Consider the following 7,500-nt stretch of genomic DNA (forward strand, 5'->3'; position numbering starts at 1 on the left):
TACCTACCTACGGTTAGGAGAACCTCACATTATCGTTCGGAAATGGTAAATTAAATTGGAAGTTTCTCGTTGCTGACGTCACAATGCCAATCCTCGGTGCGGATTTCCTGTCTCATTTATACCTTCTTGTCGATGTCGCCCACCGACGATTGGTCAACGCAGACTCGTACTTGTCGACACCTCTTCAACCCGCCCCCTCTAACCTCGCTCTCCATATCAGCGCACCCACGGAGGCCTACGCCCACCTCCTCACGTCGTACCCGGAAGTTTTCCGTCCAGAACTTTGCCAAACGCCCACAGCTCCTGCCAAGCACGGTATTTATCACCATATCAAGACGACGGGACCCCCAGTCTTCAAAAAGTTCAGATGTCTGGCTCCGGAACGATTGGCAGCCGCCAAACAGACGTTCGCCGAAATGGAGGAAATGGGCCTTTGCCAAAAGGCCTCCAGCCCATGGTCATCGCCCTTACACGTCGTTCTGAAGAAAGACGGCTCCCTCCGTTCGTGCGGGGATTACAGGCGCCTGAACATGCAAACAGAACCAGATCACTACTACCTCCCAAACATTGCTGCTGTAACCTCCTACCTGCACAAAGCGAAGGTTTTCTCTATGCTCGACCTCCTGAAGGGGTATTATCAGGTGCCTATGAACCCAGAAGACATCCCCAAGACCGCCATCACCACTCCATTGGTACGTACACCTTCAATTACTCCTGTTTGGTCCTTCGTAATGCTGGGGCAACGTTTCAACGTCTCATGGATGGCATCTTCGGGGACCTCCCTTTCTGTGTATGTTATGTGGACGACATACTTGTGTTCTCCTCCTCAAAAGAGGAACAATTCCATCACCTGCGCATCGTGCTCGATCGCCTGCAACAAAACGGCCTTGTGGTCCGGTACGAATAGTGTACCTTTGGCGCCAACGAAGTGTCGTTCTTAGGGCACCGTATCACTCCTGAAGGAGTCCATCCTCTCCCTGAGATGTTAGCAGCCGTTCAGAACTTCCCCGCGCCCTCGACCGTCAAAGCTCAGCAGGAATTCTTGGGCATGATAGACTATTATCACCGTTTTCTGCCAGCCATTGCCGCCACTCTTGCTCCCTTCTACGCCTCCCTCAAGGGCAAACCAAAGGACCTGAAGTGGGATCCCCTTCAAGAAGCAGCCTTCTGCAATGCAAAGAAGGCCCTATCAACTGCTGCGGCTCTCACTTTTCCTATCCCACACGCCCCTCTCCTTCTCTCCACCGATACCAGCAACGTCGCTATTGGTGCAGTACTCGAGCAGGTGATCAAAGGCTCGCCCCGCCCATTGGCCTTCTTCAGCAGAAAACTGTCCAAGGCAGAATCGGGTTATTCTACTTTCGATCGAGAATTACTGGCGGTGCACTTGGCTGTCCGTCACTTTCGCCATTTCTTAGAAGGTACGCCCTTCGTCATTCACACAGACCACATGCCTCTGGTGCACGCCTTCACTCGACAGTCTGATGCCTGGTTCGCCCGTCAACGCCGACATCTCTCCGCCGTGGCTGAATACAATTGCACCCTCCAATACGTCCCTGAGAAAATGAATCCCGTTGCCAATGCCCTGTCAAGAAACACGTTGGCTGCCGTTCAACTGGGATTGGATTACAACGCCCTGGCTGAAACCCAACGACAGGATCCAGAGTATCCAGCTTGTAGGACATCCTGCACGTCCCTATGTTGGGAAGACTTTCCCATCGAAGACTCTAACACCACCCTCCTCTGTGACGTCAGTACTGGCTGACCGTGACCATGGATTCCTGCTCCCATGCGACGACAGGTGTTGTATTTCATTCACGGCCTTTCACATCCTTCGTGCCGTTCTACTGTACAGCTGCTGAAGGCAAAGTTCATTTGGCATGGCATTTCTAAGGATGCTAAGGATTGGGTCCGAGCCTGTACTTCTTGCCAAACTTCCAAAGTACATCGACACACGGATTCAGGAGTGGGCACCTTTCCTCAACCTCAGCGTCGTTTTGCACACATTCACGTCGACGTTGTAGGCCCCCTACCCACATCACAAGGACATCGTTACCTGTTTACCGTCATCGACCGCTCCACTCGTTAGCCTGAAGCCATTCCCATGGAAACTGCAACGTCCGCCTCATGTACATCTGCCTTACTCTCTGGATGGATTTTAAGATTCGGTATCCCTGAGTATATTACTTCTGACGGGTGAACCACTTTCACCTCTCAATTGTGGACGTCATTAGCGAATCTCCTGGGCATCACCCTACATCAGACAACGGCCTACAACCCCGCTGCCAATGGAATGGTTGAACGTTTTCATCGCACCCTCAAAGCAGCTTTGATGTCCCGCTGCAAGGATTGCAACTGGTTTACTTAGCTTCCCTGTGTCCTCCTCGGACTAGGGACCACTCCTAAAGACGCCCTCGACGTCTCGGCAGCTGAAATGGTGTATGGCAACCCGTTGGTCGTCCCTGCCGAATTTTTTCCTTCTACAACCTCCTTCGACGATCTCCAGTGCATACGTCACGTCGTGGGAAAATTTACTCCGTGCCGCCAGACTTACAAGCCCCCAGCGAAGCATCACATACCAACGGACTTGCACTCTGCAACGCACGTCTTCCTGCGCAACAACACTAGCAAGCCACCACTAACGCCCCCTTACACGGGCCCTTTCCTTGTGATCCGACGCAGTCCGAAAGCATTCCTACTAAACATTCGGGGCAAAGAACACTGGGTCTCCATTGAACGTCTAAAACCTGCTTATCTTCTGCCAGATGACCCGCCTACAGTTCGCCTCTCTAGATCAGGGCGCCCTATTTAACATGTACAGTATGTCATTTTTAAGGGGGGAGTGATGTACCAACAGTGTGTCACATAATTGTACATAATTATTTTGTATATATTATGTTTGTATCTGCGCTCTTCCCTCGCACTAAAAAGAACCTGAATGATCATGTCTCCGGTTTTTCTCTGTAATATTGTCTGTCTCTCGAACATGTTATGTCCTGTTGCCTTGAGGTTTTGTATATAAAGGAGAGTGTTCCTTAATAAACAACTCAGTTGATTGCATCCTGCCTTTAAGATCACAACCCTCCTTCGGCCGTCAAAGAATCATGGGCGTATCTGTAAAAGATGATGGGAAATTTTGATATTGAAAGCAAAGTAAAATATGAGTAAAACTAAGATAACACTAATTGAAAATGCCTTTGTACGGCAGTAATGCTGATGAAAATAATTATATAGATATGTTTGTATATATATATATATATATATATATGTGTGTGTGTGTGTTTGTGTATATATATGTATATATATATTCATATATATATATATATATATATGTGTGTGTGTGTGTGTGTGTGTGTGAGTGTGTGTGGGGGAGTTTGTGGTTGTCTGTGCATATTCACACACACACACACACACACACATATATATATATATATATATATACATATATATACATATTATATATATATATATATATATATATGAGTATATATGTATATATATATATATATATATATATGTATATATATATATATATATATATACATATATATATATATATATATATATGTATGTATGTATGTATGTATAGGGAAAGTGAACTTGCTGTTTTACTAGAAAAGCAGAAATAAACATATTTCGATATTATAAGACTGACTGTAACTAGAGGAACTGATGAATCTCATATAGAGTGAAAAGATGGCCATATATTTTGCTTTAGAGGTCATGAAAGGATCATAGAAAATACAGTGAAATTGTTTATAAAATGAAATCTTGCATGTAAAATAGAAGAATTTCTAGTATAATGAAATATTTGCAGAATTAAATATCAAACTAAATAAGTATTATAACCTAAAAATCATTCAACCATATGCACCATCAATCTTCCATATAGCGGGAAATATTTAACCTTTTTTCATAAAGATTTAAAGATATCAGTGAATAAAAGACGAGACTCAATTTACATTTGTTTTGGGTGACTTCAATGTTAAATAAGGTCAAAAGAATAGAGGAGAATCAGCAGTAGTTGAATTTGTATTAGGAATAGGGAATGACAAAGGATACATGTTCGTAGAAATTTTTGCAATAAAACAATCCTAAAATCCTGAACACCTGCTTTTATAAAGGAGAAAATATAAAATGGACATGGAGAAATCCAAATGGATGAATGGTAGATGAAATAAATTTTATTATCACTGAAAAAAATTTATTTAGTTAAAGATAAAATGGTGGGAATGAGAATTTATTTAGATCTAAGGAAAGAGAGAGAAAAACTAATTTCAAGAAAGAAAATAAGCACCCCTGTAATTACTCCTCTTATACAGCCAAAAATGGAGCAATGTCGGAATTATTGGCAGTATCAATGACTTGAACTCTTACACTTTCAATTTACCATTATTTACTGTTCCATTGTTTTTTTTTTTTTTTTTTTTTTTTTTTTTTCCTTTTTTTGGGGGGTGGGGGGGGGTGGGGGTGGTTTCGGTAGGTTGCATTTACGTCATAACAAGAATGCTATTCACAATTATTCCCGAAATATTTAAAGCTATTATAATAGTTTATGGCTTCATACATAACCCGGAATTCCATTCAATCTGTACTCCATTCCTTATCGTTGCATTTATATCTGATTGTCTGTTCGGGCATGCTTAAATGACTTTTTGAGCTCTCGTGTGCATTGCCTATTCCATTTTATCTCTCATATATAATATTCACTTTGTAAAAATTTTAATAAAAAAAAAATCTTGGTGCTGCCTTGTGTATTTCCTTGTATCTTTTTTTCCGGGAATGTATATGCATAGCATCTAACGTAAGCAAAGTGAGGATAGAAAAGTTTAAGCAGGTCATATAGACCTCAAATTCATTACCCCTTATGACCCTCATTGGAAACACATTCCATTTTACTCTCGGACTTTACATATAAAATTGTGGCTAACAGACAAGTACTAAAACTCACAGTAATGTTTCCAAATATATATATATATATATATATATATGTATATATATATGTATATATATATATATATATCTATATATATATATATATATATATACACACACACACACACATATATATATATATATATATATATAAAGCTAACAGTATGTTTCACTACTTCCCATTAGGAGTTGTAGACTAGGACATAGGATTCCCAAAACTTTGAAATCAATAGATTTAAAATTTTTGCTTACAGATACTTTTCAAACAGCCTTTGAATACATTGAGTTTTATATAAGGGGAGTGTCATACTCATAGAGACTTTTGTCCTAAGTAGTTGAGCCTAATGGTTACTAGGTAAATTTTCTCTTGAGGATTATATTAAACATGGTTTATTATCATACGATCAGGGAAATGTTTGAAAAAAATATAAATCAGTATAAGTTTAACATGGAAAATTGCTGTGAGTATTAAATTCTTGAAGTTTACAGTTAGGTATAATAGTAAGTTCATGAACAAAATTGCCAATCAATATCTATCATATAATTTCGATAATATAAAATCATTCCGTGAATCTTTGTTCATATTTAGTCAAAGAAATGAAAATGTTGTTAGCGAACTTTGGAGAATATTGCTGAATGCTTTCATCATAATTATGTAAATGCAATCATGTACACAAATCCCTATATCTTCTAGAGAAGACAAAAAACAAACGTGAAACATTATTTTTCCAACTTCCTGCAATTTTATTCCATTTTAACCTTCATCATATCTCGTGCATAAAACTAACACATATTTTGAATAGGAGGAAAGTTTATTACATATATCTCAAGATGAAACGATTGAACTTATTTTTTCAGACTGAAATTCTCTAATTTTAAACTTTCCTGGAAATGTAAATACTGTATAGCACAAAACGGAAGATAAAAACGAGTTTTTGAATTATAATGGACAAGGAAATCCAAATAGATTTTAACATCTCTAAAAGCAATTGATGACCCATTTATAAAAGGTATCAATAACGAAATAAAATGAAAGTTTTATTAAATGCGAAACTGGAGTAAGGATTTTTTTTAGGTCTCCATAAACGTGTATTGGGTTTTCCTTTTAGCCTAGCAAAACGGTGTCATCAATATTGAACTCTCTCTCTCTCTCTCTCTCTCTCTCTCTCTCTCTCTCTCTCTCTCTCTTTCTCTCCATTAAAATATACAAATATAAAAACTTTAAATAACATACATTGGGCATCCTCATATATTCTTTGTGAGATGGAAACTTTCATCGTAAATTGATGTTTAAGTAATACATATGACATAATAGCCATCATGAAAATTTCCTGTATATCTTCTATTCTGATTCTCATAACTTTTGTGTTTAGATATACATATACTTACGAATCAAACCACATATCGAAGTAAAAAAAAAATCAGAAATAGATATACAAAATTATTCTCCTTATTAGTTTTTGTCTAAGGTACTAAAAAATTGTGGAAAGAAAAGGTAAGGATAATAGCAAAGATTGAGTCTAATACATCTCTTTTTATTTGAAATCTTTATGCTTTGTATTCTAAACTAATAGAACTAATAAACTATTTATATTTTCCTTCTAACGCTGCTCAGTACGTCACATATATCAGAATATAAAAAATATACTTCTTGTAATTGATTTATATAAAAAAGTTACCTTTGGTTTCCTATTGCTACTTCTTTGATAGGTAATGCACACAAGGTATACGAAACTTTTCTGTTTTTTTTTTTTCACCATTAATCTCTTTGATATATAATACACAGAAGGTACACAAAACTTCTGTGGTTTTTTTCACAATCAATCTCTTTGATAGATAATACACACAAGGTACACAAAACTTCTGTGGTTTTTTTACCATTAATCCTTTGTTTTTTCTTTGAATAAGTCCAAACTCTTTTTTTGTTGTTCTAGATTGGTCCAAACTAAGGAGTACCATGGGCTCTTGCTCTCACACATTTCGTAAGTGTGACTGGCACGTAAGTGAGATAAGGGACCCGACGGGGTGACTTTTCTAGGTCCACGGAAAAAAAAGCGTTAACAGACATAATCCGTCAGTAAGAGAAAAAGTGTTATAGCAGCAAGTCCCAGTGAGGAGAGAAGAATTGGAGTAGAAGAAGAGAGGAGATGTTTTAAGCATAAAACTTATCTTTGCTCTTGGCTTGGTAGGGGGATTTGGGAGAAGGGATACAAAGGATTTCGGGATTACGAAAAGGGATAGGACTCTAGAGAATACCTGATGGGTAAATAAATAAGGTTTTGAAGGGGCACGGACATTTTGTTAAGTGAGGTTTTGAGTGGGCTGGGAAATAAGAGGATAAGGCAAAGTTGGAGGCACCAGCGTTGACACTGGGCCTCCAGTACCAGCAACAGCACCATGATCAGGTAAGGTGGCTGATGGGCGCTGAGTTTTCTGGCAAGGAGCTCCCTAGGTTTTAGGCGGCGGGTGCTGCTTCGGCGGTGCTTGAGATGGGTTAGATTATGAGAAGTTCTTCCTAGCGGCGATAATCTTTACACAGTGCGGTCACCTCTTATTCCAGGCGTT

This window comes from Palaemon carinicauda, chromosome 8, assembly GCF_036898095.1.
Source record: "Palaemon carinicauda isolate YSFRI2023 chromosome 8, ASM3689809v2, whole genome shotgun sequence".
In the NCBI taxonomy this organism is placed as follows: Eukaryota; Metazoa; Arthropoda; class Malacostraca; order Decapoda; family Palaemonidae; genus Palaemon; species Palaemon carinicauda.